Below are 27,702 nucleotides of genomic sequence, written 5' to 3'. Positions count from 1 at the left end.
TTGCAGAGCATGGGACAATATGTGGTATGTGGGATCAAATCCAGGTCAGCTGTATGCAAGGCAAGAACCTTACTCGTTGTACTAGCTCTTTGACCTCCTATAGGTCCTTATTACAATAAAGTGTTATTTCATCTCATCTTTGGATTCAATTTTTTTTCCCAAAGGATCACAGTCTGTGATGTTCAGGGTGACTGGCTCTGTGCTCAAGAATCCCTACGTTGATCACTGTGTGATTGTAACTCAACATGAAAGCTTGCAACTATCTCATGGCGATTCAATAAAATTAAAAGAAAAAAAAAGAATCCCTACTGGTGGTGCTCAGGAGACCAAGCATGATGCTGGGGATTAAACCTGATCTACAGCATGCAAGGCAAGCACTTAACCTGCTGTACTGTCACCATGGCCCTTGGTTCTTTTTTGTTCTTAAGTTTTACAAGTGCATTAAACCAGGGGTAAGAACTTCAAACACTGCTGTGTTGCTAGTTTTCCCAGCTGTCATTACTCTTTCACATTGCCATGAAGACAAACAAAGCAAGGTACTTAATAGTCTGTGAGAACACCTTGTTTATTTTTTAGTAGCCTATTTATTTATTTTTTGTCTTTTTTTCAGTAAAATGTCAGCTTTGTAAAGATAAATACAGTATAGCTCTCTGTTGTATTCCCAGCACAGAATCTAACACATAGATGATATCAGTTGAATGAAAATAATGAGTGGGTCTATCATGCTGATCTTATCCTCCCACACCATCCAGCCACAACAGACTCTCTTCCTTTTTATTCACAATTTTATTTCACTATCTATTTTTTGTTCAAACTAAAGTTCTGAGATTACAGCTGATTGGTAACCAATTTTTTCTCTCTTTGCAAGAGAGTTGTTACACACGCACGCGCGCGCGCGCACACACACACACACACACACACACACACACACACCACATTGTACTGCAGCCATTCACTGCCATTTGCATTTTTCTCACCTTGTTGTGAGATTCTTGTCAGATATATTATCCTCCTGGCTTTCTATCCTCAATCCATCACCCAAATACTGGCTACAAGTTTGACATGACTGCAGAACTGAATCAAATACTAGGGATTTGGAAGCTGGACCTGTGATTCTAAACCAGAATTCAAGAGGTACTTTTCCATCCCCCTTCTTCTTTTTTCTTTTTTTTTTCTGTTACTCTTGTGGAAATGATGTGGGGCCACAAGTAAGTCTGAATGTGGTACTTCCACATTTGGCCTTGGAAATCACTACACGTTTTATTTATTTTTTTAGCTGTGGAGCTTGCACACAGCTAACAGAGGCTTGCACTTTTTAGATTAATGATCACATATATTCCCATTGTAGTGCTCTCCTGGTGTTGCTATGGTACACACATGTTTTCTGGGGGTGGGAAACATGCTACGATGCATACACATTTATTGACTGTGGTACTTGCACATCTTTTAGGGGTGATCATCCAGGGTTGTAAACTTTTGTGGTACTAGCACACACCTGATGCAGTGTAACCAGAAATTGCTTGTGGCACTGAGAATTACAAACAGCAGAGCTGTCAGGTTCATGCTCAGCACATATGGTGTCCTGGGGGTTAAAACCGAACTTCATGGGTGCAGGGTAGTGTCTCAAGACACTGATCTGCCAGGGCTCTCTTTCTAAGGGAGTCCCAGGATTGATCTTTTACTCTGGTGAGAGTTAAAGGACTGGCTCTCTGAAGAGATGTTGATGCCTATCAAGAGGTAGAGATTTGTGTGAGAGCTCGAATGATGATGTAAAGGAATTTGTGATTGACAGAACGGAGCATCAAATACTCCAGAACATCTGTTGAGCTTCTTTGAAGTGACAGCAAGATGCAAAATTAGCACATGAATAAAATTGTTCCAGTGATGAATGATCAACATTAACCCCATTATAAGGCGTGGCCTTTCTGTCAAAAATGAAAAATAGTGTTGATAGGTAAACTTAAAAGAACTGGGGGTAAGGGGAAAGTTGTTTGCTTAGGATACATGGCATTTCAGCATGTTCATTTCAGGGGAACCCAGCAAAGATGAGAATAACTGATTACAAAACATAGGCAACTTATTCCATTTTTATTGTGCTTTCTTAAGCTTAATGCTCCCAGTTTGAAACTTCTTTGGTTCCAAAGAGGTAGTAGGAGAGAAATTTAGAGTTAGACCTTTAACTATAGAGGAGTTGGATTCATTTGTGATTAGAATTAAAAAATGATTGGCAACAAAACTGTTCTGCAAATGGTTAATTTATATAACATGGCATTTAATTTCTGTGGTTTGTCTCCCCACAAACTTCTCACTAAGTGTAAGAGTTATTGGTCAGGTAAGTGAAGGTAAGGCTGTTGCAGTAGCTGTTAGTATTCTGCTCAGGTTCTAGAAAGGATCTTTTTGGAATTTAGAGATCTTCACCTGAGAATTTGTAGACCCAAGATAGTCCAGAATTGCTGGAGGAGGTAGGTGACTCTGAGAGAGCTCTCAAATTACTATGGATGGGGTTTAGATACCTCACCCCTAGGAAGTAGGGAAGGTGGTTCCGAGGCATGTTCCATACAACTGCCCAGAATTTGGCAGTAGGATTGAAGTACTTTGGATCATAGTGGTAACCAGTCTAATACTATGCTCTTTGTTAGTTTTTTTATTTTCTGTGTCTCACTCCTATATTCCTGATACCAGCTCTCAGGTGATGATGAAACTGATCTAAAGAGTCAGAGAGATCTGACGTGGTCCAAAAGGGTAAGGCTACTTTGCATTGATAAATTCACGGTCATGGTCGGAAGATCACGGTCCTCCCGTTCTTCATCGATTTGCTTGAGCGGGCCCAGTAACGTCTTGAAGAAAAATAACTTTCATATTTGGTTTTGCAGAAACTACTTGCAGAGGCAGTAAATATGTTACAACTATCTTGTAGGAAGTAATATGCAGAAATTCACTTAGGCAATGTTACCCTGTGATTTCTTCCCTTATACTTTAAAAAAAGGAAGACCAGCTAGAAAAAGAGTTGGAGAACACATGTTTCACATGCCGGAAATCCCTTATACCACAAGGTACCCTGAGCATTTCAGACTCATAACCTAAGACTTCAGCTTTTGAGAGTATTTCCTGAGAACTTCTAGGTATGGGCCCCAAACAAAAAACAAAAGCAAATAACAGCCAGAAGAATCTAAAAGCCCTATTTATATTTTAGATGAAAATGTAGAGAGAATATTATCCTGTTTTTCCTGAGACTTGTTTTCATACAAGGCCTACACTTAATTTGTACAAAACCCACTTCCTGATTTTCAAGAAATAAATAGGAGAGAAATTTGAAAGCCAGTCTTATTCCTATATAAATATTTCATGAAACATGGGGATGGGGAGTTATTTTTCAGCATTGCTTCTGCCTTTATTGTATTTTCGACTACAATAAAGCCTTTCCCTTATCTCAAAAGACAGTGTTTAGCTTTCTGATGAACTATGCAGTAGGCCCGTGATCAGCTTCAATGATTACCCTCATTTCCCTGTCTCAGGATTTTCTCCTAGTATAAGACATCAGTCTAGTGGGAAATGTGCTTTGCGAGGGGTGGGGGTTTTCCTTGACATTGGCAAACTAATACTCTTTTCTAGTATGCCTAATGGGTTTTCCTGTTGTCCTTGGGCATGAGAACACTGGGTAGAAACCTAGAATCACTGAGAGTATCCAAGGAAGTGAAGGTCATATGACAGAACAGTGTGAAAATTTAATAAGCCTGCTTTGACATCATCGTTTGTCTTAGCACTTTTCTTGGGTGAGGAAGGCTGAAAGCTTTATGCAGATGAGCTTCACAGGTGACTCCAATCAGAGGGGTCTGTAGCTGCAACTGTCTGAACTGGAAGATATTTCTTGTGGGGATTCTGCAAAATGTCCATTGCTGAGCCTTCATTTTATTATTCTATGGCATCTGCTTCTGGGAAGAAATAGAATTTTCTTGGTGAGAGAAAAATAATGAGAGGGAGGGAGAAAAAAATGGCTTTTGATCTTTGTTATTTCCCTTCAGGACCATTGAATTTTAGATTTTATTGCCTTCTCCAAATGAAAGAACAGATTGCTTCTCCCTGGTCTATGAGAAAGAAGATGTAGTAAAATGGACATAAAAGGGCCTAAAGTTGTCAAATATTCTGATTTTTAAAATTAAGCTGGAAATTTTAAATTTTTTCTTTGGATGGGGTTCTGGACCAAATCTAAGTGTGCTCTGGGCTTACTTCTGGCTCTGTACTCAGGAATGACTCTTGGCAGTGCTCATGAAACCATATATTTTCTGAAAATTAAACTGGAGCTGGTTATGTGAAGATAAATACTTTACCTCCTGTTACTATTTCCTCCAGAAATTTTGATTTTTATATAAAATTTCTTACGCTTCAAATATTGGTTCCCTTCCTTATTGTTCATCCTTACAAAACTATATATAGTCCATTATTAAAACAAAGCAGACTTAGCATTAATTTAGTGAGTAACCAGTTTGTGACCTCTTACCTATAGAATTATGTTGGAATAGGGGTGGAGCAATAGTATAGTGGAGTGGGTAGGGTATTTGCCTTGCATGCAGCTGACCCAGCCTGAGCCGGGTTCAATTCCTTCACCCCTCTCGGAGAGCCCGGCAAGCTACTGAGAATATCTTGCCCTCACAGAAAAGCCTAGCAAGATACCCATGATATATTTGATATGCCGAACACAGTAACAAGAAGTCTCACAATGGAGACTTTACTGGTCCCGCTTGAGCAAATCAATGAACAATGGGAGGACAGTGCTACAGTGGTACAGTATAAGTGGAAAATAAGAAAAATATAATTTTGTAGAAACAACAAAGAAATAAATTTTATTCGTTCCCAGATCCAAATGCTTATTTCTACTTGTCACTAGGCTTCAGGATTCAGGGATAACAAGAAACAGTTTCTGTATGCCTGAGGCAGTGTGTGTGTGTGTGTGTGTGCGCGTGCGTGTGTGTGTGTGTGTGTGTGTGTGTGTGTGTTTTCAAGTGAAGGCATGGTTTATTCAGAATGTATGTGATGATAATTTAACAATAGCCCATTTAATTAGCCTTAAACTAGAAGAGGAAGATGTTGAAAAGAACTCACAGAATTCTGAGGATATATAGTTTCCTGAGAATCTGGAGTCATGGTCTCCTTCCGCTCCCTCCTTCTCTGTCCCTCCCTTCCTCTTATCCTCTCTCTTTTTCTCTCAAGGCCCCTTTTCTACCCACCCACCCCTGTCCCACTTTACTGTGCAGACTAAATTGGCTTTCTCCATCAAGGCAAGCACATGGACAAGCATGATCTCTTCGAAGTTCCCAGTGTTTAAACTACAAATCATGTTGAATGGAATTCAGTTATTTATTCTTTTCCCAGGAGATAGTCCTTGATGTGTTATCTCTCGATATATTTAGTTGTTAAGAAATGGGGCCAACAAAAGTAGAGAGAAAGAGAAAAATTGTCTGCCATAGAGGCAGGGGGAGGGGTCATATGAGGATGGGGAGAGATACTGGGGACATTGGTGGTAGAAAATATACACTGGTAGAGGGATGGGTGTTTGATCATTGTATGACTGAAACTCAAACATAAAAGCTTTATAACTGTATCTCACGGCGATCCAATACAAAGAAACCTATATATTTTGTCTTATCTCTTGATCTTAGAGAATTGTATCAACTGGCTAATCAACTGAAAAATGTGAAAATTAAATTATTCACATGTTAAAAAAAAGTTATTGGGGTGGGGTTGGGAATATAATCACACCATTCATTTAAACATGGCATATAGAGATCCACCCATGAAGGTTGATGGAAAAAAAAAGTTAACGAAAGGGGCACTGTGATTTGGAGAAGGATTTCAGTAGGGCAATTCATCTAATAAAGCATTTTTTGAGAGTCTATTAGAAATCTGGAATTAATTTAGCCTCAGATAGACAGAGTAGCTGATAATTAAAACAAACCTTTACCTTCCTTTAGGGAGTTTATGCTTTCTCAAGAGAAGAAAGAATTTTTTTTTAAAGAGCATGTTATGTGGTGTCACAAAAGAAAAGGCTATTGCATATTATTACTGAAGAGAGACCATGGGGTAAGAGATTCTCAGCTGTAGGAAAAGAAAGCCAGGGAAGTGGCCTTAAGAGCTGGAATTTAATCTGAGATCTGACAGGGGAGAAGGAGTAAGAGTGATATGGTCAGATTTATGTTTTAGACTTATGATGCTGGCAGGAGGAACAAAAGGATCTTTTTCTGCAAAGTTGCATGAAACTAAACTCACTAAATTAACTTTCCTACATGGGAAGAATTTTAGAGTTATATACTAAGGTGACCTTGTCATTTTCAATCAGCCTGGACTTATTTCCATTTTTGAGTAATAAAAATCATATTTTAGAGTTTACAATACACTTTTACCTCCAGTAATGTATTTATCTTCTAAGTTCTTCTTCAAGGTGACAGGGCATGAACAACTATCTCCATTTCACAGAAGAGGACTTGGATTAAAAATGACCCGTGTGGGGCTGGAGCGATAGCACTGCGGGTAGGGCGTTTGCCTTGCACTTGGCTGACCCGGGTTCGATTCCCAGCATCCCATATAGTCCCCAGAGCACTGCCAGGAGTAATTCCTGAGTGCATGAGCCAGGAGTAACCCCTGTGGAACGCTGGGTGTGACCCAAAAAGGAAAAAAAAGTGACCCATGTATAGTTGTTAAGGTGCTTGTCTTGCATGCAGCTGACTTGGTTCTTTCCCTGGCACCAAAACCATATCAAATGTACTAGAAAATACTACTGGATTTCAGAATCATTAGTTTCCCCCATGCCTCTGATCTCAGTGGAAACAATGAGTATGTGAGACTGGCTACTTTTCTTTAAAATCTCTCTTAGCTTAGAAATGGGAATCCCAAACTCAAACACTCTTGCCCTGGGGGAAAAAGACCACTTTTTCAAATTCTAAGAAAAGAGGCAACCCTATCTTTTTTTCTGTCCATATCTTGAAAGTCAGTTATTTGTTGAAATAAATTACATACCTGAAAAGCATAAGAATAGTTTCTATACTACCTCCTTTCCTGCACATCTTACTTTGTGTGCAAAGTGCTTATGATAAAGTTTCTTCTGAAAATAGAGCTCTAACACAGAATCACCTAGGTAAATTTTTGAAAATTCAGACCCATGAACCTTTCCTTAGACTTGGTAATCTTTTAGGACAGTATTCCCCAACCTGTTTTTTTCCTTAGGTACTTGGGAAGCCTGTATTTTTCACTCAATAATTTTTTTAAGAGACTTTGAAAATTTTTGGTCATTCTTATATTAATTCCTATATTACTTTATTGAAAGTACATATTAATTATTTAATCTATCTCATCTTATTATTTAGGCTATTTAAAACTATTTACTAATAAAAGCAAGTACATTAATTACTCTAATCATGCCCCTCTCGGAGAGCCCGGCAAGCTACCTGTGATGTATTCGATATGCCAAACACAGTAACAACAAAGTCTCCAATGGAGACGTTACTGGGCCTGCTCGAGCAAATTGATGAACAATGGGAGGACAGTGACAGTGACAGTTAATTCTGCAGTTAAGATAAATTTGAGGATTTTAGAATCATTGAATAAAAGTAAGGTAATAGGTTTTCAAATTTTCCAAGATTATGCCAAATTTACTCTCTGAATAATGCTGTTTTTTTATCTTTAATATTTGATCACTGAAAATGTACTTCATTATTTTTATTATTAATGAACAAACCTATTAAAATAGGTGAAATACCTGTGTATTTTTCATTGAATGTTTTATTTTTCAACCTAGAAGATACATCAACTCAAAATTCTGACTAGATCTTCAATCTTTCAAATTATTTATTTATTTATTGAAATTTTAAAATTTTGGGTCATACCAGGTGACACATAGGTGTTACTTCTGGCTCTGCACTCAGAAATTACTCCTAGAGGTGCTCAGAGGACCATATGGGATGCTGGGAATCAAACCCGGGTTGGCTGCATGCAAAGCAAATGCCCTACCCACTGTGCTATCTCTCCAGCCCTGATCTTCAATCTTTTTAGTACATGCCTTTCTTCTGGTCTGGAGTGATAGCACAGAGGGTAGGGCATTTACCTTGCAAGCGGCCAACATGGCCGAGCAGAGTTCGATTTTTCCGTCCTTCTTGGAGAGCCCGGCAAGCTACAGAGAGTATCTTGCCCGCATGGCAAAGCCTGGGAAGCTACCTGTGACATATTTGATATGCCAAACACAGTAACAATTGTCACATTGTCACAATGTTACGATGTCACAATGTCACAGACATTACTGGGCCCGTTCAAGCAAATTGATGAACAACAGGAGGACAGTGACAGTGACAGCCTTTCTTCTGCCTCTGTTTCCTTCCTGTGACCTTTCTGTTCTCCTGGTCTCTGATCCCCTAGTCTCATTCCCCATGTACAGTTTTGATACTTTGAAATATTCTGGGAATTCACATGGGGAATAATATGGCCCCTGATTGAGAAACACTGCTTTAGAATAAGGGAGGAAGTTTCATGCATGGTTTCCAGGAAGGGGCGAGCCTCTGCCTCTCTGGGGAGATCTCTGGGGAGATCTCTGGGGAGTTCACTGCACTGCTGATGACTATATTTATTTGAGAAATTTCCCACCAGATGGCAGTACAATTCTATCTAATTGCTGAAAGTTCCCTGTTCTAAAGAAATCTGCATTATTGCCATATTTTTCTTTTACTATGTCACTGTCCTCCCCGTTGTTCATCGATTTGCTCGAGTGGGCCCAGTAACATTGTGAGACTTGTTACTGTGTTTGGCATATTGGGTAGCTTGCCAGGCTTTGCCATGCGGGTGAGATACTCTTTGTAGCTTGCCGGGCTCTTCGAGAGGGGTGGAGGAATCAAACTTGGGTCACACACGGCCAACTGGGGAGACCAGAGTTCGATTCCTTCAATTTGGCAAAGCCTGGCAAGCTACCCATGACATGTTCGATATGCCAAACACAGTAACAAGTCTCACAATGTTACTGGGCATGCTGGAGCAAATCAATGAACAACGGGAGGACAATGACAGTTTCCTTTTACTCAGAGGCAAAATGTTTCCTGAGAAAAGGGCGGATAACTTTTTTCTAGTTTGCACTAGCACCTTATTGGTTAGTGCTTACCTCAGGCTTAAACCTAAAGCCAAATGCTAATAAAAACCTGAACCCACATTTTGAAGATGATAATTTAGGAGCACACAATTTCCATAGGCTGATGAACAATGGCTGTGTAGTCAAATATAAACAGTTCTGTAAAATCTTGTAGCAAAATCACCTTTTGAGAATAACATAGGAGTGGCACCTGGAGCATTTTTTAGTTACCTGATCCTATTCTGTGTCTCTAAGGCATTGGCATTGCCCAGAATCCTCTGGGGAAAGAACTCTGACAATCTCACTCCTGCTGGGCTACTGTGAATATGTCACTGTGATGACATTTTGATTGCAGCAGAATTAGTTTGAGATACATTGACTCTTCCTGTCCAATCTCTTCAGTTCTATAGTCAGATAACAAGAATTTCACATGGCTGATTCACTTACAAAAGTAGCATCTTGCTTGAATCTGTTTAGTTTATGAGTCTGCAAAGTGAAGGGCAGGAGTTTATGTAGAGAAAGATCTGCCTGTCATTTTGTGTCCTGAGTTCTGATAATGATCTCAGAATGAGTGAATTAGAAGGGAGGGGAAAAATGTTTTTCTTAGAGCATAGTTGCTTTTAAAAAAAAACTTGATGTTTAAAATGGGACTTTGCACCAGGCTGTGGGGCAGATGAGAGCCCTCCCCTCCCCAAGAGACCCAGTCCCAGCAGACGACCTCCACTACCTAACCACAGCCCATGCTCCAGGTCGCTTTCTGGACCATGTAGCCGCAAAAGTTATAAGACACTTACTACCCATTTTTTTTTCACAATTACTACACCATATCTGATGGGGTTCAGACAGTAGGCAACAGATCATAGAGAGAAATATATAAATATATGCCTCTCGGAGAGCCCAGCAAGCTATGGAGAGTATTCTGCCCTCACGGGCAGAGGCGTATTTGACATGCCAAAAACAGTAATGACAACAGGTCTCATTCCCCTGACCCTGAAATAGCCTCCAATCATTGGGAAAAGATCAGTATGAAGAGGTTGCTAAAATCTCAGGGCTGGGAGGAATAGAGACATTAATGGACCCCGTTCGAGTAAATTCAATGATCAATGGGATGACAGTGACAGTGACAGTGATGTTTAAAATAGTACCCTAAACAGATTAAAAAGACTCCTCATAGGATGGTTTTCCTTTTGGTGGTCAATAGGTTTGATAATAAGCCGAAGTGTGGGAGTAGAAAGAATTTTATAGAAATTCCAGAGAGAAAAACAATTTGACATATTAGAAACCATCTTATTATCTTACATGTGCTTTCCTGTGGGATAGAGATTTAATCTGTTTCCTCTGGTTATGACATACATGAATGTTTTTAAAATTTTTATTTTATTTTCTTTATTTTAATTTTTTAATATTTATTTATTGAATCACTGTGGGATAAGTTACAAAGCTTTCAGGTATAAGTCTCAGTCGTGCAATGATCAAACACCTTTCCCTTCACCAGTACTTATTTTTCACCACCAAGAACCCCAGTATACCCCTCACCCACCCCTCCCAATGCCTATGAGGCAGATGAATTCTACTTAACTATCTACTTTGATTACATTCATTATTTTGACAAAAGATGCACCATTATTGTTTATTAGTTTACACCCAACAATCAGAACTGCTGAAGAGGCATTGTGAAATAATTTGTTTTCTACAGCTGGTTATGAGAACCATATTGGATTTCTGGTATTTTACTTATTAAGTCTGGAGGGATTTCTGCCAAGAGCCAGATAATTATGAGATTGGTTTCTGTGGCTCTGGAGCCATGGCCGTGCTGGAGAACCGCTCGTGGGGGGGCAACTCATGACCTCGGTAGGGCATGAAAGACGAGCTGGGAATGCCCCCCTTCCCATGAGGTTGCAGTTGCCCAGTCACTGCCGGCTCATACCTGTCTTTCCAATAAGCTTCAAGTTGGCTGCCATCTTGCTTACTGGGAGGGAAAAGGCGGAAGGGAGCGACACCCCTTCCCTCCCAGGGAGGCATGGTACTGTGGGTTAACGCATAGTCCATTCACTTTTCTACTGCAAGCTGCTGGGCTCTGCATTCAGTCCTTGTGTCTCTGGAGCCATGGCTGTGCTAGAGAGCCACTCGTGAGGGGCAACTCATGTCCTTTAAAAATTTTAATTGCGATTCTGTGGTTAACAATGCTATTAATAATGTTTTTTCATGCATATAATTCCAACACCACATCCATCATCACTGTACCCTCTTTGTCTTCTAAGGATCCCAACACCTCCCCACAAGTACCCCCAACTGTGTGGATCAGTTTTCCCATCATGTTGTCTTTTTTTGACATTCCGCGCTACCTTGCTGTGTATATTTAAGTCATGCATTTGAAAGGGATCAATCTGTGTTTCTTTCTTTCTGACTGATTTCACATAGTATGATACCTTCTAGTTACATCCAGGTTGCTGCAAATTGCATGATTTCATTCTTTCTTAGAACTGTACCATTATGTATACATGCCACAACTTTTCCGCCCATTATTATGTATTTGGACAAAGTAGTATTTGGGTTATTTTCACATGTTGGCTATTGTATTAAGTGAACATATGTGCATATCATATATCCTATTGAGTTAATGTTTTTGACTTTTATTTGGGGGGGTGGAGTGGCACCCATGGTGATGTTCAGGAAACCATTTGAGATACCAGGGATCAAACCCAGGCTGACCATGTCTGAGGCAAGTACCTTACTTGCTTTGCTATTTCTCTGGCCCCTTGAATTAAGGGATAGATTCCAGGAAGTAGTATCTCTGGATGGTATGTTGGTTTTATTTACTTTTTTTTTTTGACAGCTCTCCGAATTACTTCCATAAAGGCTGAACCAGATGACATTCTTCAAAAAGAAGACCTGAGGAGCAAAGACAACAAAACAAAAATAAATAAATGTAGTCCATCAAATTAAAAGGCTCTTGCACAGTGAAAGAAACCCATGCTCTAACAAAACGACATCCTAGTGAATGTGATCATTTTTACCAAATTCTTTTTGTCATTTCTATTTTTGTTTGGCAAGTTTTTCTCCAACATTTCATCATAAAAATTATGAACATTTTTCATCACCTAACTCATGCTTTATTTTTAATTATAATTTTTGGGGGGTTTTGGACCATACCCAGCTGTACTCAGGCTTATTTCTTGCTTTGTGCTCAGGGATCACTCCTAGAAGTACTTTGTGGACCATATGTGGTGCATAGCACTAAATTTGGGTCAGCTGCATGCCAGATAAGTGTCCTCTTTGCTTTACAGTCTCTCTGGCTCCCACATTTTATTATATTTACTTTATTATGTGACCACTTATTTATACTAATTTTTAAGTTAAATTTCATTGCTGGCTTTTTTGTTTTCCTTCAAAGAATGTTTGACATTGTCCTGACAGTTAAATACAATTCTCAAGTTACTTAGCATTACTGTGACTCTTTCGAGACTGGTGAGCATTCTTTTTTGGTTAGGTTAGTATAGCCTTTATCTAGGTGAGCTTATCCCTATTATTAGTACATGTCTCCCCTATGGTCTTAACTGAATAGCACAGATGTTATACCAAAATTTTTATTCCTCCTGATTCATTGAGTGTCTGTAGCCCAGGGTGAACTATTACCACTCATTGCCCACCCTTGTGGACTTTTTCCCATGTAAGTGAATAATCAGTCTTCAGAAAGTCTATGAGAACTACTACCCCCACTGCCTCTTCCCTACACATACCTTGACAGACACATTTTTAAGTTTAATTACTATAATTTGGGTTGCTTATAGTAGTGTTGGGTATAATGGCATAGATATATACACCTCTATGGCACAGACGAGCCCTAACCTTTGCTCTTATGTTACTTTCAGACTGCCTTTTCTTGCTTCCCTCCTTCATTTCTCTTTTTCCTTGGCATTTTTGTTTCTGTAATCTAGTGCCAAAGGTTGCTTACAATTGCTACCTACCATTCCTTACATATGTTATGCTATATATAACAGATTAGTGTCCATCCATGTTGCATCAAATGCATGATTTCATCAACCTTTGTGGTTGCATAGTATTTCATTGTGCCTATATTTCTTACTTTTGTGCCTTCATTTCTTGTCTATCATTGGACGCATGTGTTATTTCTATTTCCTTTCTATTCAGCTGCAATGAACATAGATTTACATATATATTTTCAAATTAATTATTCTTTGGAAGTAGATACCAAAGAGTGAAATTTCTGGGCTATAGGGGAGTTATATTTTTTACTTTTATGAGGAATATCCATATCGTTTCTCACAAGGACTGAACAAGACAGTATTATATAGTAAGGATTCTTTTATGGCAAGTGTGTCTCTATCTCCAGTTTGCCTGAATATTCCCTTCTTCTCTTCTTTTTCTGTGAAATCTTTGCTCATCAAGATTTCAAATCAGTTTCTACATAGATCAATCCAAGTTTTGGTGTAGATTTGCTATAGTTCTGGGAGTACATAAATACATGTTCTCCCTAAACACCCATTGTAGACTCAGTTCAGCTACTTTGGATGGAAAATTGGTAGTATATAGTAAAGTAAATGTAGATGTTCTACAACCCAGCAATTTCACTTTAAAAATTATGAACTCAAGTGCAATCCTTACCCAAATTCAAACAACATTATTCAAGGTTTGTGTGGAAACATAACAGATCCCGAATAGCCAAAACCTACTGAAAAACAACAAATGGGAAGGCATCTCACAACCTAACTTGAATCTATACTATAAATGTATTGTTATTAAAACAGCATAGTACTGAAATAAAGAAGACTCTCTGACCAGTGGGTCAGAATAGAATATCCAAACCTCCATATATATGGCAAGTCAATTTTTGACAAAGGAGCTGGGAGCATGAAATGGAACAAGACAGGCTTTTCAACAAATGGTGTTGGGAGAATTGGATAAGCACATGCAAGAAATTAAATCTGGATCCATATCTCACATCTTATACAAAAGTTAACTCAAAGTTGATCAAAGACCTTGAGATCAGACATGAATCTACAAAACACATTGAGGAAAATATAATAGAATGTTGCAAGACCTAGAGCAGAAGAAGAGAAAGGAAGAAGAAGAAGAAGAAGAAGAAGAAGAAGAAGAAGAAGAAGAAGAAGAAGAAGAAGAAGAGAAGGAGGAGGAGGAGGAGGAGGAGGAGCAGGAGGAGGAGGAGGTGGAGGAGGAGGAGGAGGAAGAGGTGGAGGAGGAGGAGGAGGAAGAGGTGGAGGAGGAGGAGGAGGAAGAGGTGGAGAAGGAGGAGGAGGAGGAGGAAGAAGAAAGAGGAAGAAGAAAGAGAAAGAGGGAGGAAGAGGAGGAGGAAGGAGGAGGAAGGAGAGGAGGGGGGAAGATAAAGAGGAGTGAGGAGAAGGGGAAAGAAGAAGGCAAAGGATAGAGGAGGGGGGGACGAGGAAGAAGGAAGAGACATCCAACAAGTAGAATCGCCTGCTAGAAGAGCTGTTGTCTCCATGGCAACCAGTCCCTCAATTCTTGTAACCCAGCAATGTTGGTGCTCTCCCAGGTCCTGTTATTTGGCCTTGCACGGTGGGTTTTGGGTTGGTTTGTGTGGGAAGAAAGGCAGAGGAAGTGAGTGGATTAAAAGACTTCCCTTCACCATCTAAGCTTCAAGGGTCTCTTCTAAAATGGTTCTTAGGTGTCCAGTCTCTGACAATGGCAACCTTGTACTTTCAGTTACCAGCAGGTCAAAGACTAAATGGGAAAATGCCCAAGGATGGAGCTCCTAAAGGGCTCCACTTGCCTTAGGTTAAGAGGGGAAAGACAGTTTTCTTCTCATTTAACTCCTATTCATGTCTTTTGTATCACTCAGTACAATAGCTAAGGTTTGGAATAAACCTAGATGCCAATGACAGATAAGTGGATCATGAAGATGTGGTTGTTATATATTCATAATGAAGTACTACACTGCTGTTAGAAATGATGAAATCATGCAATTTGTGGCAAGATAGATGGAGCTGGAAGACATACTTTTAAATGAAGTAAGCCAGAAGAAGAAGGATAAACAGGATGATATCACACATATGTGGTTTTTAGAATAACTGGATGAAGAAATGAATTGTTTTAAATGATCAAACTTAGTCTCAGAGTATAGGGAGGTGAAGCAAAGAAAGAGTTGAGTGGAGGGGAGAAAATGCAGATGAGAAGCAACAGGGGCCAGGACAGGGGGGTCAGGTACAAAGGGAATGATAGAGCCAGATATCCAAATCACAGAGACAATAACACTGAAATCAAGAGACCCAAACTTTAACAATCAAACTTAGAAAGGTCCCTGGCTGTCTATAAAGAGGGAAGACTGGGTGCATTGTTGGCAGGGGTGGAAGTGGGTATTTTGGAAGGAACCTGAGAACATTGGTAGAGGTGGAGGGAAGTTAACACTGGTAGTAGAATCTGCACTGCAATTTTGTATGTCTAAAACTCAACTATGAATAACTTTGTAAATCACTGTGTTTTAATAAAAATGTGGAAAAAATAAAAAATTTAAAATTAACTCGGAAAAAACTCACTATTACCTTGGGTTGGAGCGATAGCACAGCTGGTAGGGCGTTTGCCTTGCACATGCTGACCAGGCGGTCCCGAGTTCGATTCTTCCACTCCTCTCAGAGAGCCTGGCAAGCTACCGAGAGTATCTTGCCAGCACAGAAAAGCCTGGGAAGCTACCTGTGACATATTGGATATGCCAAACACAATAACAACAAGTCTCACAATGGAGACATTATTGGGCCTGCTCGAGCAAATCCATGAACAACGGGAGGACAGTGTTACCTTGGGTTGAAAGTGTGCTGATCATAACATTACAATAGTGAAAAATTTAAAACAAGTGAAAATTGGGAGGAGGTAGTGGTGGTTGTAGTGATTTTGGATCACACACATCAGTGCTCAGGGTTTATTCCTGAGTCTAAATTCAGGTATTACTCCTGGTGGAGCTTGGGACACCATATGCAGTGATGGAGATTGAACTACTTATAGTGCAATAACCTTACCCAATTGCACTATCTCTCTATCCCAAGTTAAATGTTTATTAATAAATATTGTAAAGAAATCATTAGAGTAATGATAGTAAATATAAAACAATTTACATGAAATAAAATTGAGAAGAAATAAAATTATATACATATATATAAAAATGTTTTAAAAAACATGAGAAAGGAAGACTTGAAAAAATGTGTAGTTGTAGTTATTTCTCAAATATAGAATGGGAGGTCTTGGAGGTGGGTGGTGAAATGGTATCTTAGCTGAGAATTTGCTAATTTTTTAAAAATAAACATTATAGGTACACAAATGACTTTGAATTCCAGCTTTCTTGGAAAAACAACAGAACAATTATTAGGCTAAGCTGCTATTTTATTCAGTGCAACCTCTTGAGAGGTAAAGATCCTTATGTGAACGAACTCAGAGAGCCTATCTCGTCTTTCCTCTGCTCAGTGCTATTCTATGTTTAATTTGGTTCAAGAGCTATCAAGTCATACTTAAGAGGACCAGGAACAATCTTGTAATTGTCTTGATTTTAGCAAAAAGTCAAGTGTAATTCAGCAGGCAGATGGCACTTGACTTTTCCAGAGTATCATTCACACGGGTTCCTAGTTCACTTCTTGTGCTCTCTTGAAGGATGGGTGAGGAGCCAAACCATGTCATGCACCTGCAGGACAAGTCGTTCCACAGGAGAGTGAATTTACAACCTTATTGGAAACTAGGGTTATGTTCATGACAGGGTCATAGGGAGAGGATTTCTCTAATTTCATCATATCTTCTGAACCATTATTCTCTCCACTTGAAATTTTCTTCTGCATAGTTATCCCATTTTTGATAGTTATTTGGATAACATTCTGCATAGTTATCCCATCTCTGTTTGGTATGATCATCAATTGATTTAAAAAATATTATTCTTTCTTAGAGAAGAGAAACTCATATATTTAGGTCACTGAAGTATTTAAAACATTTGTTTAAAGTAGAGTTGATATTTATCAACATTTGTTAAATGAATACAATTGTTATCAGATTCCAATGAAAATTGCTTTGGGTTATACAATGCAGACAATGTAGACAGTGCAGAGATTTGAGTGATTGGTGATTGATTAAGACATATTTCTAGTCCTAAGAGTTTCAATATTAAGAGAGAGAGAGCATGCCAGAGGGAGAGGGTTTGAGAGAGGAAGAGAGAGAGAGGGAGAAAGAGAGAGAGGCAGGCTGACTGTTTCTATAAAAGGGGAAAAATAAGTGACTAAGAAAGTGGCATTTATGATGAAAACTGAAGGATGAGTTTAGTTGACCATAGACAAACTGGTAATGGGATTTCTGGTAGGGTCAACAACAAATAGCCCAATAACTGCTACTGCTGCTATTTCTCCCTCTTTTCTCTTCTTTTTTCTTCCTTCCTCATGCCTCACCCCTTCCTCCCTCTTTCCCCTTTCCTTCATCCTGTTCCCCCTTCTACCTTCCTTTTCATTATCTCCCTCTTCCTCACCCTTTTTATACTCCTCTCTCTCCTCATCTTTTCTCTTTCTCATTTCCCCTCCTCTTCTTCCCTTTTCTCTCTTTCCTCCTCCCCTCACCCTCCTTCCTCATTCTTACCTTCTTCCTCCTGTATCTCCCTCACTTCTCTCTTCTCCCCTATTCCCTCCTTCTTCCATCCAAGTACTAACCAGGCCTGACCCTGCTTAGCTTTCGAGATCAGATGAGATCAGGCGTGTTCAGGGGTGGTATGGCTGTGACTATTTCCTCCTTCTCTTCCTTCTCTCCTTTTTTTGGGGGGGGGTCCACATCTGGCGATGCACAGAGGTTACTCCTGGAACATGCACTCAGGACTTACTCCTGGCAGTGCTCAGGGAACCATAAGGGATGCTGGGAATCAAACGTGGATCGGCCGCGTGCAAGGCAAATGCCCTACCTGCTGTGCTATCGCTCCAGCCCCTGTCATTCCCCCTCCTTGCTCTGCATAATTTAGGTTAACAGTGCAGAGATTTGAGTTTATCATATTCTTTCTCAGCACACATTAGTTTGAAGGCTCCCATACCATCGTGTACATTTGCTTTCCACAAACACCTGTGCCTCTTCCACTCTCTAGGAACTCATCTTGTGGTTAAAATATGTTCTGGAAAATAAACATATACATATAAAACAGAGTTCATTTGTCACGAGCTTTTAATGAACATATTCTCTTGAGCTTACATGGTTCTATTCAAAGTGTAGTCCTTGAACTAACAACATCACTTGAAATTTTTGGAAATGAAGAATCACAGTTCTGCCCCACACCAGCTAATCTTGACTCAACATTTGAACTAGACATTACCATGATTTGTCTTTTTCTTTTAAGATAGAGAAGTTCAAGTCTATATATCATTCTGTTTCCTTCTTTTTCTACTAAATATTATAAGCTTCATCTGTGCTGTTGTGTTACATCCAGTTTGTTGCTTTTTTTTTTTTTTGCTTTCTGGGTCACACCCCGGCGATGCTCAGGGGTTACTCCTGGCTCTACACTCAGGAATCATTTCTGGCAGTGCTTGGGGGACCATATGGGATGCTGGGAATCAAACCTGGATTGACCGCGTGCAAGGCAAATGCCCTACCCACTGTGCTATTGCTCCAGCCTCCAGTTTGTTGCTTCTAATTGCTTTATTTCCTTGTACTCATTCACATTCCCCCTACCCCACCCCCCATAATGGCCATTTTCTCTGACTTCATTAAATTTACTTCACCCTTCTAGCCAGTTATTATTAGTTCCAAATTGGGAAATCAGACTCTTTCTCCAAGGAATATTTGTTTGAATCAGATATATGTGCACTTAGCCTGGAATTGTCTCTTGCCAGAGGAACTGACAACTTGAGAGGCATAGAATGAGCTTAAACTGAAGAACAGATGAAAGAAAAATCACAATGAGAGCAACAGAGATTAGAGAAAACATAGATGTTTCCAGTGGTTTTTTAAAAAATTGAATCACCGTGAGATAGACCCTTACAAAGCTGTTCATGATTAGGTTTCAGTCATACAGTGTTCCAGCACCCATCCCTCCACCAGTCTACATTTGCCAGCACCAGTGTGCCCAGTTTCCCTCCCATCAGCAACCCCAGCCTGCCTCTATGGCAGGTGCTCTCTCTCTCTCTTCTCTCTCTTCTCTCTCTCTCTCTCTCTCTCTCTCTCTCTCTCTCTCTCTCTCTCTCTCTCCTTTTAGGCATTGTGGTTTGCAATACAGATTCCACTGGGTTTCTTTATGTAATCTCATGCCTTAAGATGCACTCTTCATTTTTAATGCACTCCTTCCTTCCTAACTTCTTAAAATTTACTTTTATTGTTATATGAAATATGTCAAAAAGATTATTTTAACCATTTTTATTATACATTGATATTAAGTTTATTTTCATTGTTGTACAACCATTACCACCATTCATCTTCAGAACTTTTTTCCATCTCAAGCTGAAATCTGGTACTTCACCCTCCCTTTCCCGCCTTTTAGGACAGCTGAAGTTGATTTTTAGCCTGTGTAAACAAATCATAGAGCATAGATAAAACTGAGAATCAGGAGTCTTTGATATGCCACTAACTCATGATGCAAATGGAGTCAGGTCTGTGGGATAGAAGTAACTAATATATGGGCTGGAGTGATAGCACAGCGGATAGAGCGTTTGCCTTGCACGTGGCCGACCCAGGTTCGATTCCCAGCATCCCATATGGTCCCCTGAGCACCACTAGGAGTAATTCCTGAGTGCATGAGCCAGGAGTAACCACTGTGCATCGCCGGGTGTGACCAAAAAAGATGGTCACGGTCCTCCTGTTGTTCATCGATTTACTCGAGTGGGCTCAGTAATGTCTCCATTGTGAGACTTCTTGTTACTGTGTTTGGCATATAGAATATGTCACAGGTAGCTTGCCAGGCTTTGCCATGTGGGAGAAATACTCTTTGTAGCTTGCTGCTCTCTGAGAGGGGCAGAGGAATTGAACCTGGCTCGACCAGGCCGGCTGCGCGCAAGGCAAACGCCCTACCGCTTTGCTATCGCTCCAGTCCTGCATGTATTAGTTACTTCTTTTTTTTTTTCTTTTTGGGTCAAGGGTTTGCGTTTGCCTTGACCCAAAAAAGGGAAAAAAAAAAGAAGTAACTAATATATGAAGAAGTGGATTAGGAGTCTTGAGTAAGTCTCATGGATAAGCTTCAGGCACACTTTTTTCTTTTTTGGCTTTCAGGCCACACCCAGAATGTTCAGGGAAAACTCTTGGCAGACTTGGGAGACCTTTTGGGATACTGAGGATTGAACCTAGGTTGGCCCCATGCAAGGCAAAGCCCTACCCATTGCAGTATCCGCTCGTACCCAAGAGACACTTCGAAATCAGATGAAGCATTTGTTTTAACAGGTGCATATTTTTGGGAGAGGTCCAATAGCATTAATCAGTCTCTCAAAGACTTTCAGGATCAAAGAAAGGTAACTAATTAATGGGTTTCATGATTTTTTAAAATTGAAAATATTCTTGGGATTACCCATCTACTTAAAAGACAGGCCCTTCTTTCAGGGAGTTCAACTTGGTGGTGAGGGTGGTGGCAGCCTATGGTGAGGTGAAGTGGGAGCAGAGAAGTGGAGACTTCTAGCGAAGTAAGTCTTCTCATAGGAGGTCAATTTAGGTCCCTTCAGAAGGCTAGTAATATTTTCAATAAAAACGCCAGAGAAATTAGAATGAAAGGGCTAGGCACCAGGGGATATTTTCCAAGAAGAGCCATCTGATCTTCCTTCAGTATCAGGGACTTCTCTGAAGCTCTGTGAATTACATTTTGAAATCCACATACAATATTTAACAGAATGTAGTGCATGGAACATGTTCCATAAATGTGAGTTATTATAATCATGAGGTAATACATATCTTGGAACACTGAAGCTTTTCTGTGCTTGAGAAAATTCTTAAAAGAAGCTGTCATAAGTCGGTGGACATTCAGAGAGACGTCTATATACAATCAGCTGACACATATTGTTTGGCCCCAAGTGTTTGGAACAAAAATACATTTGTTATCAACAGAGGAAAGCAAAAAGGAAGAACGTACCAGGAAGTTTTGATTTTTAACTTTTTCATTTGCAGGGGTAAGAGTGGGAAAATGAAGAAACAGAAGGTTTGACAACTTGTACTGGAGCTGAGTAGTTATGAGTTATGGGTGCATACTCTCTGCTTGTCATGTCTTAAACACTTTTTGTAGTTTCCATGGATTTAAATTTCTGTTGCTGTTACTGACCTGGCCTCTGTGGGTTTTATGGCTTGTGAGTTCTATTCCACAATTCTGTATCCAATTTGGCTCTAGTAGGTAAATGAAGAAAGTAGGCAGGCAGATGGAGAAAACAACCTATGATGATCCTGACTTTTTCAATTGGAGAAACCTCCTGGAGGAGGAGTTGATAAGGTGAACTGCAGTTCTGGTTAAGATTATGTGGTTAGAGCTAAATTTAACCAGCAGGAGAATGAGCGAAGTGAGACTGCCAGCTCCTCCCTAGAAATCTCTTCCCTAGACATTCAGCTTGCTGACTTCTCTGAGTGACTATCCATTAGGGTGCTTTATTGTAAAGCCTCAACAGCTTGGAGTTCCTCCTCTGAATATATGGTTTTCCTCTTCACCTGACCCTCAGCTTCCACCCTGGCTTCATCTTCTTCCTTTTTCTTTCTGGCTTTTTATGGGACCACACCTCTAATAAAACTAATATAATTTAGTGCATTAAATTAGTAATATAATTTACTAATATAATTTGTGTATAATTTTCCACAAACTCTGCTTTTTTGTGTTTTTTTTGGCTTTTCGGGTCACACCTGACTCTAGGGTTACTTACTCCTGGCTCTTCACTCAGGAATTACTCCTGGTGGTGCTATAAGGGGTGTTGGCAGGGCTGGAGCAATAGCACAGTGGGTAGAATGTTTGCCTTGCACACGGCTGACCTGGGTTCGATTCCCAGCATCCCATATGGTCCCCTGAGCACTGCCAAGAGTAATTCCTTTGTGCATGAGCCAGGAGTAACCTCTGTACATCGCTGGGTGTGACCCAAAAAGCAAAACAAACAAACAAACAACAAAGACATAAGGGATGCTGGGGATTGAATCCAGGTCAACTGTGTGCAAGGCAAATGCCCTTCCCACTGTACTATCTCTCCAGACCCACAAACTCTGCTCTGTAGTAAAGTAAAATAAAGTATATGTGCTCAACTTAAACAATTTGTAAAATACTGAAAAGCTATATTAAAAATAATGATAATCATTTTAATGTTTGGTAATTTCTGAGGCTACCATTTCTCCTCCTGCACTCCTCAACTCCTCTTTGCTTCTCATTTTAGAAGGAGAATTAAGGTTGACAAGGAATGACTTACCATGTATGATTGAAAGACGACAACATCTTCTGTAAAGAAGAAACTTTCATAAATAATATGTTAAATGAAAAGACAGTGAATTAAGTGATAGAATCAGATACAGTGATTAGATGCATAAAAGAATTCTAGGTTGCCAGAGGGTTTAGCACTGAAGGGACTTCCCAGGAAGGAAAATTCTGTCATTCCTGCTGACAGGAGACTCCAGACTGCAGGGCCTGAATAACAAAGACTCAGGAAGGCAGGAAGGACTCTAGGCAGAAGTAAAATAAACCATGGGAGAAAAACTGGCAACAGAGACAAACTTCTTTAATGGAAAAGATGAGAAAGGGAAATAATGCTAATGTAGCTCATTGTGTTTATAAAAAACTCATATATGATTAATTGTACTTTGATTTTCATAAGAGATTGTTTGGCAATGGGGAAAAGAAATTGTAAATAAATATGGATAATATGTAAATACATTTATAATAAGACACCTGTGAATACCAAATGATACCAGGTCTGAGGGCATAAAAATTCTACAAGGTGTAAGTATTAATAGCAACTTGAAAATAGTTCTTCATTGATAATGTTTGATAATTATTTCTGAAAGTGACTCAGATGAATGACAACAAAAGTTGGGGGAATGTATTTTTGATTGACCCCAAAATGATTTTGCTGCAAAATTCAAAAGTGGTGAGCATAATGGAAAGTTTATGTTCCTCAGGAGAACTCTATAGATTTTCATATCCCATTTACATCAATAGCAAGATAATTTATCTTGATTATACGGAGTACTGAAGGAAGTAATTGTCATGTGCTGCTTATTATAGTGCATCCAAATAAATTAAAAACTCCAAAGATATAGAGGATTTAAAGCCAGCTATAGGGCATGCACAACAGCATTTGTTTCGATAATCAATAGTAAATGATCCATGAATTAGAAATGCTTTCTTTGAGTAATCATAATGGGTTTTATTCCTTTTCTTTCCAGCTCACTAACAATCAGCTTTTAAAAACACATCTGAACCTGGGAGTAACTTTCTCATGAACGGGCTACATGTATGCTGATGATTCACTCTATACAGAGTCTCCTGGTCATCTTAAAGACAGCGTGATGGTGAACTCTAGGCTAGATCAAGTTTTTAAGTGTAAAAAAATACATTTATTTACACTTAAAGTATAAAAAAATACATTTTTCCCATTGTTTACTTTTAATTTATTTGGTGAAGCAACAGTTTTTACTGAAACTTATATAAAATTTGTGAGGGGAGAGAAGGAAAGAAATACATGTTTAAGAAGTACAAGTTCTCCAGAGTGGAAATAAGCAAGCAAAGAGGCATAGAGACAAGCAAGTGAAACAAGCATTCAAGGGAGAACACAGGCTTGAAGAGCAAGCCTTTTGTTTGTTTGTTTGTTTGTTTGTTTGTTTGTGTTTGGGCCACACCAACAGCACTCAGGGATTATTCCTGGCTCTGTGCTTAGGGATCACTTCTGGCAGGAGTTGGGGGACCATATCAGATGTCAGAGATCAAGCCCAGGTCAGCCAGCTGAAAGAAAAACGCCCTGGTCTCTACCCATTGTTTAAAAAATTATTAAAGGACCAGTGAGACAGTAAAGAAGCTTGGCTTGCATGTGGTTTGATCTGCAGAACTGAATCTTACCCTAAGAAATACCAGGTGCTTTCCCTGGGCACAGAGGGAGGAGTAAGCCCTGAGCATCTCTGTGTGTGGACCCTAAATAAAAATAAAAAAATTAATAGCACTGTAGCACTGTTGTCCCGTTGTTCATTGTTTTGCTCAAGCGGGCACCAGTAATGTCTCTATTGTGAGACTTGTTGTTACTGTTTTGGGCATATCGAATACGCCATGGGGAGCTTGCCATGCTCTGCCGTGCGGGCGGGATATCCTCGGTAGCCTGCTAGGCTCTCCGAAAGAGGCGAATTTATAAAAATAAAAAATATATTGATACTACTTAAAAATCAAGATATACCTCAAGAAAGCAAAATTCTGGTTTCTCTAAAAATCAGAAAGATAGGCCATACTAGATTTGATTCTTTTATGACAGAATCTGTTAACGCTATGGATCACTGCCTTCTCTACTTTATTTACCTGTCAGCTCTACAAATATTTTCTATCTTCTTGGATTCTGTAGCCATTTAAAATTTCAACCATATTACTATATACTCCACTAGTTTTTTCCTATTTACCTTCAGTCTAACGGACTATAAAATTTATTTGCTAAAATCCTAACTCCCAATACTCAAGAATATGGCTTTAGAAATTTGTTGTTGTTGTTTTCAAACAACAGTTGGCTGTGCTCAGATGCTACTCTTAGGTCTGTGCTCAAAGGCACTCCTGCGGTTCAGGGGATGCTATGTGGTGACTGAGATTAACTTTTAGTGAGTCTTGTGCAAGGCAAAAGCTTTACCTCCTGTACTCTCTCTCTCTGGCCAAGAAATAGTTACTTTAAAGAGATAAGGAAAAATAAATTTATAGGCATGAACAAAATTACTGTTGCATTTTAAGAGAGATCAGGAGACAGAAGTATAGCAAGATGATCATGTTAAGGCAAAGAAAAGGTGATCATCTGAAAGCCAAGGAAAAAGGCCTCAGAATAAACCGACCCTACCTTGATCCTAGATTTCTAGCTTCAAGAATGAGAAAATAGAATTCTGTATTTGAAGCCGCCCAGCCTATAACATGATACACTGAGTAGTCTAGAAAACAAAGACACTCATTTATCACTGTTTAGAAAAAGTCTCCTCATAGATCCTTTAAGCAGTGAGAGTTGTGAGTGAAAAGTTATTACCATCATTATATTAGTAAGTAAAGGCCCTCCCGGTGATCATCGATTTGCTCGAGTGGGCCCAGTAACGTCTCCATTGGAGACTTTGTTGTTACTGTGTCTGGCATATCGAATACGTCACGGGGAGCTTGCCAGGCTCTGCTGTGCAGGCGAGATACTCTCGGCAGCTTGCCGGGCTCTCTGAGAGGGGCAGAGGAATCGAACTCAGGTCGGCCATGTTGGCTGTGTGCAAGGCAAACGCCCTACCGCTATGCTATCGCTTGGGGGGCCATGCCTGGCAATGCTCAGGGTTTACTCCTGGCTCCACACTCAGGGACCGCTCTTTGCATATTCAAGGGACTTGTGTGAGGTGCCAGGATTGAACCTGAGCCAACCACGAGCAAGACAAATACCCTATCCACTGTAATTCTCCAGCCCCATTGTTGTATTCTTCACCCTCATCTTAAGAGCTCCTAGTATTTTTGTTTGGACATTTGGTATTTCCCAAGCTCTTGACATTCTTTTTTATTTTATTTTTTTGTCAGCATACCAACAAGAAAAGTCTGTGAGACTGTTCATATTGTTTCCTCAGATAAGAAAATTTACATCTGATAAATTTTTTTTTGTCTTTCCAAATACATTCTTTCCACACCAGAATTGCCTTCTTTTTCTCTTGATTTTCCTGTGGATGAGCTCAGGAACCAGAACTGATTCAAGTAGTTTCAGACAGCTTTTATATGATATGGAACTCCAAGACCAAGAGGGCTCTCCTGAATGACAGTTCTCCATATAAATGGTAAGGAATGGCTGTACTTAAACATTGAGAATCTTTCTAAGAGACTGTGCTACTATATGAGGAGTATTAGGACCCATGCAAACAAAACACAGTATTTGTCAAGAATGGAAATTGACCTTGCAAGATGGAGATGATTCTACGGAATTTGTTTCTGGAATGTTTCTGAAGGAAACTCTGAGTAGCAGTTATTTTGTATCCAATGGGAGAAAGAAGTTTTCCATAGTCTTGCTCTCCAAGTCCTCCCCTGTTTTGATCATGGCTAAAACAATCCTGCAAGTACAGACGTAGAGGGATAGCTGGTTGGAGCATTCTGCCCTGTATTTCCTTTCTTTCAGCCATACCGGGTCCCATAGGCTCTAGTTTCTGTTGAGAATCTCCATCTGCTTCAACTTGTGAACAGTAGAAGGAGGTGGTATAGAGAGAACCAGAAGAATGTTCTGTTAGGACCCACTTAGCTGGAGAACTGACATGACAGACTTTGTGGTCTTCTGAGTGACCTAGGCTTATTCTGGGAACAAGAAAAGCAGAAAAAACAGATGCTTTTGTCAAAGATTACATCTCTGGAATAAGATTAGGTCTTGGGAATGTAACTGTCAGGGAGGTGGGCTGGATGTTGCAGTCCAAAACAACAACAACAAAATATATGTGTAGTAATAGAAAATTGCTGAGTAATGATTACTTGCCAAAATGAAAGTATAAGAACTTGCTGAACCTAGTGCTCGGGGTCCTTGTTCAAGCCTGCTGCGTTGGGCGGATACTTGGACCCCAGTTGACTGGAACAATAAACCTCGCTATGTGATTTGCATTATTGGCTCTGTTCTCTGTCCTTGAGGGGTGGTCCACTCTGCACTCTCACAGTTCCAGAAGTTTTGGACGTGTGTTTTGTGATTGTTCTGTAACAATCTCAAATGCCATCACCCTCATCTTAGAAATTAGTTGTGGTTTGGACAGAATTTTCATAGGAATTGAATTTCATAGGAATTTTCATTGATTTTTTTTGTTTCACATAGAACCTTATCTCAAATACTTCCATCTTTTATGCAGATTCTGGAGAGGTTCTATTTTAATGCTAAAGAAGTTATGCAGCCTCTCATTAATCCACTTAGATACCCCACATTTATTATAATCATTGATTCTCTGGGATAAAGGTGCCATCTGTTTGGGTTACCCTCAAAACCTCTATTTATTTTATTTTCAGAACACTTGACCCTCATTCCTGTGCCTAGCTAAAGACTTTTTTTTTACAACCTAGTTCTTATAAATTATTATATTATCATAGTATTCATATGGTGTGCCAAAGACCCATTCTTCTCAATCTGCCGTTTGGTAGCCAAGAATGGGGAGATAGTTAAACATCTTATCTTCTTCATTTTATACACCTCCCCAGTCTTAGGAAGAGTTTGGACATTTGCTATGATATGTGATAATAGCATTGTTACCTTCCCCCACTTAATTTTTTCATTTTCAACTGCAAGTTATAAAGTTATTGTTGTTGAGTTTTAGGCATATAGTATTTCAACACCAATCCCACCACCAGTGTTGACTTCCCTCCACCAGTGTTCCCATAATTCCCTCCCTACACCACCTACACCAATCCCTACCCCATCCCAACTATCAAAAGAAAAGCACATTACAAAATTTGTGATTGCAGTTTAGATCTCATGTTCCAGTTCTGTTGAGTCTGT

Source organism: Sorex fumeus, unplaced genomic scaffold (genome assembly GCF_029834395.1).
Source record: "Sorex fumeus unplaced genomic scaffold, SorFum_2.1 ptg000122l, whole genome shotgun sequence".
Classification (NCBI taxonomy): Eukaryota; Metazoa; Chordata; class Mammalia; order Eulipotyphla; family Soricidae; genus Sorex; species Sorex fumeus.
Note: the sequence above shows the minus strand (reverse complement) of the source record.